At 36.2% G+C, this 13,629-nt stretch overlaps 1 protein-coding gene across 1 annotated transcript in view; it reads left to right on the forward strand.

Annotated features, from left to right (window-relative positions):
• The window catches only part of thoc3 (THO complex 3), a 30,741-nt gene that overhangs the window by 6,877 nt on the left and 10,235 nt on the right, over positions 1–13,629 (forward strand). The window contains exon 7 of the transcript XR_015926156.1: positions 757–900. The gene's annotated coding sequence lies outside the window, so the exon portion shown is untranslated. The remainder of the gene's footprint in view (positions 1–756; positions 901–13,629) is intronic.

Raw genomic sequence — 13,629 nt, forward strand, 5'->3', positions numbered from 1 at the left:
TTTTAAACATCTTATTTTTAATGATGAGGTGCTAAATGAATTACATTGTTTCTTTTATTTAATGTTTTACCATACTTTTTATAACTGCCTAGATTGTTTGCATTCTGTGAACCCCTGAATAAGTCTTAAATCAAGCAGGTTCATCTTTAATTCTGCTAGTTTTTAGGCCAGGGTACAAATCCACTGATTGCTAGGAAATGGACCTCAGTGGTCCCTTGGATTTATTGCAGCTTCAGAACAAAACACAAAAACATTCATTGCGTTTCCCTTTCAAATGAATGAAATGAAGATCTTTGAATGTACTTTGACTGACCTGTCTGTGGGAGATCAGAGAGCACTTGGATTTGTGTTTGTATCAGGTGATGGTGTATGGGAAGGGAGAAAAGTATGTTAGGTATCTTAAGTATGATGTCAAGAGCATCACTTAATTACCAACTTGGGCAGTTCATCTGGGGCCAGTAAAAAGGGAGCATTCACAACAATTCACTCAACCCTGGATTCACATGAGCTAATTGAAATGATGCTTCTTAGAAAATCAGGTGAAGAGAAAAATTAAATAAGAGAATTGTCTCAAACTGCTTAGTGAATGGCAAATGCAGAAACTCGGGATCATTGCTATTTGTGGATTTGTTTCTTTCTCTCTGCTGTTTCACAGTAAATCTTGGGATAATAAATAATGGGAGATACATTACAAGCAGGGAATGGAGGAGATATTGCGTTGTACGCTGCAGCACTGCATGTTTTTTTCTTGGATAGGGCCAGAAGGATTAAGGACACATCAGATTACTGATTTTCTATGGTGAAATCCAAGTAAAGGAACTCTTATCTGAAGAGTAATCGCACCACACAGGAGCAAGAATCTGTGCCATTCCTGTTTTCAACCATTGACAAGTATCTTTGGTAAGTAGATGTTTTTCCTTGTCTTTCTTTAGTCATAAGAGATCGTCTTAGATTGGAAGTGTATGTGCATTTGTTCATGATATTCCCTTTCTATGTTCAAAGAACGCAGATAACATTAAGGTGGTGAATCTTATATGGTATCTGTTACAAAGAGAATTGGAGCACATGGGTATAAAGTCTTTAAAAGGAATATTGGGACCACTTTGAAAGGTTTTAACAACTTAAACAGTAATTATGCATCCAAAGGCAGAGAAACATTCCTATTACAAAACTGCATAACTGAAGTGCATACGTGATGTTTTCTTGAACTCTTCTTTCAAATAACGGGGGGGGGGTGACCCTACAGAAACATGCCAGATGAATCACACACACTGCTTGTAAAGTTGTCCCCTGAAACCACAAAGGGAGGCAGGTAGGAGTTCTGACAAGGAAACTGCAATGTCTACTTTGGACCCTGGGCTATTGTCATGAGCTTTCCTGTCAGTTTCTGTGACAACCGGTGATGAGAAGTTCCCTTTACTCAGTTGTGTTCCCGTGCACTCCTGTGCATTACCTGAAGCAAAGCTACAATGGAAAGTTGTACATCATTTAAAATTCAGAGGAATTTCCATAGACAATGCTCAAGGGAAACAAGGGTCATGAGGAGTAGCTTCGGGGGAATTCGTAACATAAGATACATAAAACGCACAATATAACTAAGAAGATATCTACTGAAACATTTAAAATATCTATGCCATTGATATTTATTCATTTGTATGCATTTTATTCTACAAAGGCTATCAAGATGTCTTCACTACAGAGTGCTATGACCTTTCTTAAACCACAAGAATGTTTCCCCGTAATTTATTTTATTAAATGTAAAAATGCAGAAAATTAGTGCCCACTAAAAGTACATACGATATTGCATTCAAAACAGTATCTACAAATGTGCTGCCTGCTGTCTTTCTCCTGAACAAAACTGTTGATAAATGTGGCATTTAACTCATTTCTTTTGGGAATTTTCAAAATGTCTAGCTAATGTTTAGTCTGACTCATTTCCAGATACTCTATGTACTGGAAACACTATGTACTTGAAAACAAACATAATTTCAATTTCCTATTATTAACCAATGCACATTTGCAAAAATGACAAATTCTTCAATACTGAAAATTGTTCAGTAAGTCAATTGCCTTACTGAAAAAGCTCCTATTCATGGCAAATTGTCTATAGCCTATATTGAAGGTTGAAACAGAAAATATTTAATGTTCTTTACCTGGCGGTATAGATTTCATTTTTAACTTCTTATTTGGTATTTGCCAAATATTTTTTTTGTTACATACCTACACTGATATTGCTACGATTGTTACAGACTTGGTCTTATAGCTAAGGATCACACAATGAGAATGCAGATCGACAGACATAACCTTGTGACATGCCCCCCAGTCAGTCATTAATCTTTAAACATGATGTTAGATCTACTGCTCCTTGCAAGAGATTTACCACCAGCTGGAGGAATATTCCACAAAAAAATTGGTCAGATATTTTGGGAAGCAAGACAGAATCTATGGAACGTTTAGAACAGTATAGGACCCTAGACCCTGCAAAACACAGCTTACTAGAAAACCTAATGGCTTAAGGCAGTTATAGAACATTGAAATTGCTCTGTCCATCAATGGAATTTGTAGTTACAACATGGTTGTAAAAATGTGGTAAATCATAAAATCGCTTAAATTAAAAAAAAGAAAGGGCTTTGCACTTGTAGCTTGTATTTGATAGTCTGAACAATGAGACAAACCTCTACAAGAATTTAAACCCAGAACTCCTTTTTTAATTAGTTCCCAGTATAATTAATGTGAAGAAAAGAAGAAAAGTGGATCAATCGCTCAGTCATTTAAGGAAATCTAGCCTTTAACCGATTAAATCAAATTATCCAATTATTTCAGTTGATAGAAGAAGAGATTTGTAGATCTCAGAAGAAGGCACTTTTATGTCTGAGAATCTTTAGTTAAGAAGCCATCTAAAATGACAATGGAACAGGGAGCAAACAAGAAAAGGTGCTTTTGGCAGAGATGTGGTAAAGGTGAATTTTAAAGTTTGTTGTGGAGTAATAATTCAGTAGTAGGTAGCTGTGTTTAAAAACTCTACCTTAGAATAAAATGAAGGAATTAAATCAATTGGAAATTGTGCTTCTAGAAGCCTGTGTTAATACATTACCAAGAGCTGGCGTTATAGAATAACTCTGGATTTCCTCAAGGAAACAAGGTTATCATGCTTTGATGCATTTCTATGCCATTTTATTTTGATTGTCGGATGAAGTTGTCAAATGGGACTTGGGTCCATGAATACCTGATAAAAACAGAAGGAATATTTGTTGGACAAGGCTGTTCTATAAGATTATCGCTGTATTTGTGTGCCGGTGAATTTATAGCTAGGGAGGGAGGTGGCTGGGTATAAAGGCTACATATCAGATTAAGCAAAATGACTAGCAGAAAATTCTATTACTTTCAAACAGCTGCAAGGCACAGAAACAAAAACCCTCTCCATTCTTAAAGGTACAGCTGCCTATATAATCCTGATTTGCTAATTATTTCTAGTGCCACACACTGTGGGTCTTAATCCCAGTTTTTTTTTGCATCCTTATGTATTCCAAAATACATCTTCAGTTATGCTATCCTCTAACATACAGTAACCTAAGCGTTATTTTAACTCTCTCCATAATTTCTTGGACAAGCTAAATTTAAACCTTCTTTCATTGCTTTGTCACAGGGATTTTAATCCATTGCCATTCCCAACAGTTACAAAAGCCAAAAGATAGTCTAATCTGAGCAACAGAATTTCCTGTAAATTTCACTTCTGATTTTGAGTAAACCTTTTGAATTCCTTAAGTTTGCTACAAAAGTGATTGACTTGCTTCTCCTTTTGAATTGCTTTTGAAAAAAGCAAGGCCACATAAAGATTAACATCACTGCTGTTTTGCTAAATCCTTTTTGATGGCTTAGAAAAATTTCCACAACACTATTTGGCATGTCTGGAGCAAACAAATATCTACTCTGCCTACAAAACTCCATGCAGATAGCACCCCAGTAATTGAACCTAGGGCCCTTGTGAGGGCATAAATTCTGCTTTATGGCTCAGAGTCCTTGGCCGTACTATCACGCGACATACAAAGACTCCAGTCCTTCCACATGCGGTACCAACGCCAGATTCTCCGGATTCGCTGGTCTGACTTCGTGCGGAACTCGGAAGTTGCTGCTCGCACGTACCAGCCCATCACAATCACTGTCGCCCGTCGATGACTCGCTCTCTTCGGCCACGTCGCACGTCTCGACAATTCCACCCCTGCCCATGGCGCCATAGCGTGCACTGTTGCCCTCCGAACAGAGAGACGCACTCCACCAGGCTGGAGGAGGCCGCCGGGGCACTCACGTCTCACATGGGTTCAGCAGATTGGCTATATTGAAGGAATGGAACCGTGCCATCGAACGTGGCCATATGAGATCGGTGCTACGGACCTCCATTGTCCAGGTGTTATGATTATGATGATGCACTTGTGAGGTAGCTGCAAAGCCTCATTGTTGCCCAATTTTTATACCGTTTTGTTTAAATGCCTATGATACTCCTCAAAGAATTACATGAAAATTAAATCAATTTTATCCTAACAGAATATCCAGATAATCTCTGTCATAATATTTAGATGTGCCAGGAAATACACCAGTAAAGAAACCCACAAACTCCATATCATCCCATGTCCAGAACTGAATCCAGGGCCCCAGAACTGCAAGGCAGCAACATCAGACACCGTTCCAACTCTTTGGGTTGAAGATTGACCTTTACTTCATCAGACTAGTTCTATTAATGGCTTGCCTTCCAAATTTTGTTCTTCCATCAAAAAATCCTTTTTTTCTTTCGTTTCCTGCAGATTTTTCGATCAATTCCTGGCTTTCTTGTCGGCTCAGGCTTGCCAGCCACCTGAAGCTGAGGAGTCTTCTTAATCATCTGTCTTCCTCTGTAATTTGCTCTGTAATATTAAAAAAAATTAATAAATCCTGTCCATACGAAGGTTCTAAAGCATTCCATTGACCAGTAGTTTAAAGAAGACTGTAGCATCAAAAGTGGATTTAGCTTGTGAGGTATTTAGAAGACATTCATATAAATATAAAAACACACATAGACATCAAACATTTAGATTACTTTGATTTCAAGGGAATTTGGTGAAGGTAATAAGAATATGATAAGAAATCACTGCTGTAGCACAGGGTTATAATGCAAAAGAACAATTTTGGACTTTTAAATGTCCTTGGGGACAATGATATTGTTGCACCTATTGGAAGGGGCTATTGATTTGTCTAAGAATTATGAGGCAATGGTCAACATCTAGTGAGTGCCAAGATTTGTAATTCTCTTGGGAGCTTCAAAGCAAGAAAGGATCTGATGTGGTTGCTAAGTTGTACAAAGAAAGTGTCTGGTTTACCCCAGATGATTAAGGTCTTGGTTAATCATTAAGAATCATCAATAGTCCAGGAACACAGAGACAGAGAGAAGGAGAAGGAAGGACAGAAAGACAGAAGGAGAATGAAGGGACGGTGGCAGGCAGGAAGACCTTATTCCAATCAGCTGTTAAGACCAGATTCAAGGTAGGTATTTGAATTTGTGAAGGAAGCTTGCTATTCTGTTGATTTTAGGAAAGTCTGATTTCCTGTATAAGGAATCCCTAAGTTAAAAATGGTCTCTCCTGGTTAATGAATGCATTTTTAGAATAGGGAGATAGTCTTCCCATTCACTTTTTGTAGCATCCAGATCTATAGAGAGATATAACTGTAGGTCATATTCTGTTTAGTTTAGAAGACGGGTTTATCTCTTTTTTGGCCTATGCAGTTGTTATATAGGATTTGAATACTTGGTAGCATTCTGAGGTTTTTCTGGTTGGTCAGGGCATAGGCCTCCGAAGCACCTTGTTTGTAGAATATGTTGTCTGTTGTATTTTGTGTCGTGTGTTGTTAGTGTGTGTTTTTGTCATTATTAAAAAATATTTGTTTAAAACCAATGTGCCTGATTTCTATCTCTTTTCACCAAAGGTGCACTAGGGAACAAAGATCTCAGGTGCTTCTAATAGCATAGTACCATTCGCTTTGGTGTATTCTTGGCATATCTGTTACAATTTGGCGGTTATGATTATTTATTCTAATTATTGGTTGTCAGGCTCAGTATTTTCTGTAATTCTTTTTGTAGCCCCCTGTTTGTAACTATATTTCTAGTATGATATATATATATATCATACTAGATATTTTATTATAGATCTATGTACTGAAAATATTTATTAACAGAGAGAGGATGTTTATTTTACATAGGAGACAAAATTGGTGCCAGAATGTAGTCTGTCATGTCAGTGACATGATGTTTTTGGGTACCTTTAAAAACGACAGCTTTTTCTCAAAAAAAGTAATTAGATTCACCTCTCCATGTTATGCAGTCAAGATGAATTAGTTTCTGAATCCGTAAAAGGCCACTTCCAGATAATTGCCGCATCACATTGGCAAAGGGTCCTTTAATTGATTTCTGAATTTCTTTCATGAGCGCCTTTGATTTCCAAGCAGTGTCGTTTAGGCGAGTGTCAAACTGCTTTATTTCTCTCTCCCACGCAAAGCCTGAGAAAGAGTAACGAGATGAGACAACAATTTGCAGCCAAGAGAAATTGTTTGTTCAAACAAATTACTCTGTCCTGCACATTTTGTCTAAGCCAGAGAGACTTTTTTCCCTTCATGCTCACACAGGCATTTCTAGAGCCTTGTTCTATGCAGACCAGCGTACAAAAATATGTGTCATATAAGCAGGGATCTTATGAGCTAGATATTTTAAATGATGAAAGAAATGAAAACTAGAGAGATGTTCACAGTGTAACTACAGTTCATAAATTGGTGACTTAATTAAGGACCTTATTTTTAAAAGAAACTGCAGTCTTTCTAATATCACATTATGAGTCAATTAGTACAACCTATATTGCAGTTTCCATCCCATTTAATATTTTTATTTTCAATCAAAATATTGGATAATTCTTTATTCTCCTTTATAGTTCCATTGGTTTTATGTACACTCTTATCACAATTGTACAATACACACAGAGAAAAGGAAGCTGAAAGTACTGAAAAGGGCACTTTGGTAACAGATTAAAAGCAGAGCATGCCAATACGTTTTTGACCAAGTGCAAAAAAATAAACACTAAATTGTAGCGGGACCAAGAAGACACATACATATACTAAACAGCAGAAGACTGAATTTGGAGTCCTGTAGAACACTAGATATAACCTACTCATTCTGAGAGCTAAAACCATACAGAGAAATGAACTGTTAACTCTCAGCAAGAGGACAGGAGGACATTGCCAGAGATGCCCAACACTTTATTACCTAAAAAATAAAATGTCATGACTTTCATTATCTAATGAATTACTGACACCTATGAAAATTCGGTACACCCAAATCCGAGGCTATGAGATCATTAGCAACTTTAACGAGTAGTTTCGGTGTAATGGGCCAATCAATCGCTCCCTTTTTTTTTTGGTTCTTCCTCTCAAACCACCTGTCTCCTCTTCCTGGAAAGATGACCACTATATCAGTAGCTTTAAAGTCTTAATAATACTGTAGATAATACAGTGGAAAGTGGCAGATTCAGCCATCTGTGGGTTCTTTTACAGCCAACTTGTGAAGGTCAATGGCCATTTTAACTGCAGTTTTCAAAGAGTTCTTTGACCTTAACCACACTGATAGTACTACTGAATGTATTCCATATATTACCTCCTTTTAAAAGCCCAGGGGAATAAGGAAACCTTCAAAAGACTTTATAGTTCTGGAAGATTCCATTCCACTTCCAAAGAGCTGAATGTGTACTGTAGATACTGTATGTTTTAGCTGATTTGTATTTAAAGGAATTTTTCATATTTTTCTTTTTTTTTTACTTTTATTGGAAGAGTGTTTTTCATATACAGTATTACGAGTGTCATCGAGCAACAAAAGTTTTGGCTTCATTGAAAATAATTTGTGAAAAAGAATGCTTTGTGTAATTAAAACGGTGCCATCTGAAAAGATCTTTCAGTCTTTTATGTCATATACTGTAGCTCTGTGTTTCTGATCAAACCATTTATTTAATGCAACTGTCCAGAGTACATGGAGAAATACCTGTCAAAAGTACATAAAATACAATAGCTTCACCAAATTATTTTCTTAGATAACACCTTTCTTACACGGGAGAAGTGTGGTACAAAGTTAAGAAGCCTTAGAATTAAGAATGCTTGCCTTCAGCATTATATAACTTTGAAACTAGTGAAAATCCTGCTGTTTCTAAACAATTAAATAAAAAATGATTCAGGCAAAAAACTGATTTGGATTGATTTTTAGACAATGTAATTTATCTTAGAGTTAATACCAAAACAAAAACAGAAAAAATTGTTAAAAAGCTTGACTTAGTAGTGAAAACCTTTATTTGATAAAACTGAGAAAGAAATTGAAATGTATTATTATTAAATAATAAAGGACAAACACAACAAAAAGGTAAAAATATAAAAAAACCCATCTAATTTCACAATTTCTCTGATTCCATTATTGAGTTGAATCTCAATAATTCCGTAATACTAACATTACCTTCTGGAGGCTGCAACTCCAAGTATATGTATTTTCAAATATATTACTTATGTATTGGGAATATACTGTATAAACAATTTATCACAGTGAGACTTTTTTTTTCCAGAATGTAAACTTGTTAATTAATTTACTAAAGCTGTCATTTTGTCATGGGCGATTAAGTACTGAAACACAAACAAAGAACAGCATACGTTTTGGGAGTGAGAGGATATTTTGATATACAGTAGCACAAAATACAACAAACCCTGAGAGATTAAAAATAATAAAAGAAAACATTCCTTTAAAAAAAAATCAAATCAGGATCTATTGTAAGATCCTGACCAAAGTGGCTCCTTGTTTGTCAAGTTTAAAAACTGAGATATTCAGAATGTTGTAATTATTACATTACAGTACACAAAGCCGACATTTGTCAATAGCCTCATTTCCAGCACTGCCAAACATCCCATTAATTAAGTGCCCATTAATAGGTTTTAAGAAAAAGAGCTATACAGTTACACTGCCATATTGTGATCCAGTCTTTGGATCTGTAACCACTACCAGACCACTAGACCAGAGTCCTGGTCTCCTCTTAACTCTCATGTGCTTTGAAAAACCTCATCCCTTCCCTCTATGGCTTGTTGTGACAATTCTGAGGAGAACCTTAATCCCCCGTTGTTGCAGTTTTGCATCATTACACTTAGACTTTATAATATTTATTACGATTCAACTTTCCAACAGACTTGATGGCTATGCATTAAATAGCTTGATCAACCTAACTGTTACACTAATTAGAAGTCCATATAGTTTGAATTAAAGCATCTGCTACCAGGGAAATATTTTGGCTTAATCAGGTCCTAAAGAAACTGCTTCAAAGCCTGAGGATCAAAAAGCATAAGTTATGAAGTTTTAATGCTTGAGTTCACCCAGAGCAGAATCTTTGCTAACCTCAGGATTTTCTGTTTCTAAATAATATTAGAATAAGCACAAATATCTAAGAAAATACTTATAATGTGTCTGTGTTTTAAGTGCTTCAAGTTTAATTGTTATCCTCTTTTCGTTTTCAGAGCATTATTTCAAGATGTGTACCTTCTCCATAGTTCAGCAGGCACACATGACATGAAAAAGAAAAATGCAATGAGACATGCCCTTAAATGGAAAATAGTGTGCCAACTGAGTGGAGACCTTTTGAGAAAGACTGGCTGTAATGTTGCAGTTTTCTTTCTTGCACCATTTGCAGAATAGTTGGGATCTGCTTTGCACTTAAAAGAATTTCTTCAATTAGCCAGGTGCTCCCACACATTACACCCAGGAGGTGAGAGATAGGATAAGTCTGGAAAGATCACCCATGTAAGCTCTTTCTCAAAGACTGTTTTTTTAATGATAGAAAAAAGTTGTGCCTTAATTAAGCATGCAGTACAACGTTTCTTAGATATGGATGGAAAACTTATAAATTAAACAAGTTTTGTGTGTGATGTGTGAAATAATGTCTGCAGTACAGTCAAGCCTTTTTACCTCTGCCAAGTAAACGCCTGGTTTTCAACTTATGAAATCAACATCGAACTGAAAGGCAGTGGGTAGGAAATGGTACACAACAAAATAGGTTTTGAGGAAGACCTGAGTTTTTACCACTTTGCCACAGCAAAGCTTTTAGCTGAAATAAGAAAATAAATACTGTTTGCATTTTACATATGAATGTAAGGGTATAAGTAACAAATGCCCAAATCTCAGCTTTGACATGCATGAAACACAGAACACTAAAATATAATTATAGGATATTGAATAGGCAAATATAAAACGTTCTTCTCTCTTTTTTTCAAACAGATGCACATGGTCCCTAGAAAGCAGTATATTCAATGTTTCTGTGTGTTTTTATTTTTGTGGAGTGGCGAAAGAGAGTGGCATGCGGCTCAGAATGAAGATAGAGAAGAAGATGAAAGCTTATTGCATAAAAAACAGACACTTCAGTATAAAAGCTTTCAGGCTATGAATTATGAGATGAAAGGAAAACTGAAACGATCATTTGTTTATAATTACAGCAGTACTATATTCAAGTTAAAACCAAATAGCTAAAATAATGCTCATCAAATAACATCTTGTGAGGAGAATAAAGGCAATATCTATACAGAACATTTATAATCTATGTAACAGATCTGTTTAAACAGACATCTAATTCAATTTCACGTATATAAAGTCAGAGTTAAGTACCCTAATGCATTGATCAGGGCAACTTAGCATGACAAAGTAATTTTTGATGAATGAAAATTGTGTATATTTGTACCTTACAGGTAGCATCTTCAGATTTATAGTGCCTTTTAAGAACAGAAAGTCACTATGAATGGGAATTATGGGAATGTGATTATTTATTACAGTAGCTTTGGCCATTTTAAACTAGAAAGAAAATTAATTTAAACAGCTGCCAATGGAAAAGCCTTGAACATAATGCAAGAAAAGAAGTTTAATTGAGCAATCATTTAACTAATCTAAGAACAATGTCAAACTCAAACAGCTTGAAGTAAACAATTGTGAAATATTATACGACATTTTTAAAAACTTTTAGATCGAGATGTCTGCATAACTTAGAACAAGAATGAAGTGCCAATACTTATTTTTTTACTTAACTTTTCTAACAGAACTGATGTCAGTAATTTAGATCATATTTCAGGCCTAATGGACTGTGAATGTGATAACTTACACTATCAGAGTATTTTATTTCACCAAAGTCGGTTCGTCTTAAAATTGTGCAGGCATGGGGCTAAACAGATTTAAAAATACACTAGAACAAAAAAACAATATATATATACAGTATATATGATTTAAAATTGTGCTGAAATCCCGAACATTTTACTTTCAGAGCATTTTAATTGTATAAAACTTAAACTGCATGTAAAAGATAATGATTCTTTAGTTGAGCAGCGCAGAGACACACTGTAAAGGGATTTTTTTCTATACTTTTGAAAACGGTTGGACAGATTTGTCATTGACGTTTATTGGAATTTGCAAGATTCTACACACTGGAACCAGTATTCTAGTTCTAGTTTAGATCTAGAGCTGTATTCAAGAAAAAATGCAATTGACAATCCAATTGACACTGATCGGGGTTTCTTTACTGTTGATTTTTTTTCTGGAACACCTAGGCTAGATGTATTATGACAGAGATTATCTGGATATTTAGCTTGTTAGGATGAAATTGGTTGGATTATCATATAATGCTTCTGGGGTTTTATAGGTACTTAAAAAAGACATTGTATAGGCATCGTGCAGCGTGGTGGCACAGTTGTTAGCATTGTCATTCCAGGGGCTTTGGTTCAGCTCCAGGGGCATTGTCTGGGTGGAGTTTATATTTTGTTCCTATGTATTAATGGGTTTCCTACAGGTGCTCCCATTTCCTACCACATTCCTTGGACTTTGGTTAAGATAAGGTAAGATCACTTTATTAGCCATATACAATTTCTTGCCTTAGGAATTTGTCTTTTCGCATACCTCAGCTTGCTCTCCATGAGACACACAGAAGCTTTGGTTCAGAGCGCAGGGTCAGCCATTTATACGGCACTCCTGGAGCAGCTGGAGTTAAGGGTCTCGCTCAGGGGCCCAACGCAGTAGAATTCCTCTGCCGGCCGCAGGATTTGAACCAGCAACCTTCCAACCATGGGCACAGATCCTTAGCCACAGTGCCACCACTCCGCCCCTTAATTGGTTTCTGGCTAAATTGACCCTGGTGTGCATGTGTGTGTGTGTTTGTATCTGTGTGTGCCCTGCGGTGGAGTGGCGTCATGTCCAGAGTGTATCCTTCCTTGCACCTGCTGCTTGCCGGGATATGCTCTGACTCCTCTGCGACCCTGTCCTGTATTGCAAATGTTCAGATGTTAACACATTGATCCTTAACACATATAAAGATATTCCACAAGGACCAATTCATGGGCCAATTCCATGTAACTTACATTTCAATCATGCTTGCAAAAAAGTGCCTTTCTGTGTTCATGTGGAAGCACATGTACTGAAAATAGAAGTCTATATAATGAGGAACCCTTTGAGGATAAGTACCAATACAGTTACATTTCAAAATACTCCACATCATCAATATTTACTGGGAAGATTAGAAGAGGAAGTATTTTCATAAAAACATTAAATTCTATAAAGGGATAGATAACTTAACCAGAAATAAATAGGGTTTAGTTAATCTCACAATTGTTCAGAATAACTGATTATTTTTGTTCACCACAAAGGTGTTCAAAAAGGCAAATTACATGACTGAAGAATCCTGAAATGTGATAATGTCATTATGTAGAATACAATTGAAATATACTAAATGGAAAATGAGGTGAATGTTTGTATAGGGCTGCCTCAGTGAGACCAGTGCAAACATATAGCTTGCTTTCACTGGTACTGCAGTTCTGCAGTTCCAGGATGTTTGCATAGGAGGAGCTCTTGTTTCTGGCAATTGAAGTAACAGGTGAGCTAAAATTTTAAAGTAAAAACACACACGCAATGCAGAGCTGAAATCAGAAAAAAAGGGAACCGCCTGCACCCATACAACAAATAACATGCTGTCAGGTTGATGTCCTGACAGCTTAATAAGCACTGTGCCCGTTCAAGACAGACTTAACCTTTTGGTTCCCTTCAATAATCAAAATGATTGCATTTGGTTCACATTGTTTTTTATTGTAGTGATTATGTTAGAAATGAGTGTCTCTTGGTTATGATTTAAAAGACTACATCATTTTGCAATAAAAGATTAAAAGGCACCTAGTGACTGATTGAGTGAGCTAAGGGCAGCACCTGTCTGAAATTTACACATTTCATGCAGAACACAGAACACAGAGAACACAGTGCACCTCAATGGCGTGGAAGAAGTATTTTGTGTCTATAAGCCAAGACAGAGAAATCTTAGACTCCTCCAGCCAGGCATAAATTTGCTTTATTTCTCTGTTGTTAAAATTGTTCTGTGTGGAAGTTTCAAAGATTTTTTTAAAATACTATGGCATTCTTTCCTGCCACAAGGCCAGTTTATGACCAGCTCCTTCTTTTCTGTGGTCAGAACAAGAGAATCATCCTGAAATCTCAATGAATATAATTTCATTCTATCTTCTCTTCTTAGTGAGAAGAACAAAAACAGTGATTATGCTTAATAAAGAGAACGT

The sequence above is a fragment of the Lepisosteus platostomus genome, chromosome 13, assembly GCF_059453375.1.
Source record: "Lepisosteus platostomus isolate fLepPlt1 chromosome 13, fLepPlt1.hap1, whole genome shotgun sequence".
NCBI classification, from domain to species: Eukaryota; Metazoa; Chordata; class Actinopteri; order Semionotiformes; family Lepisosteidae; genus Lepisosteus; species Lepisosteus platostomus.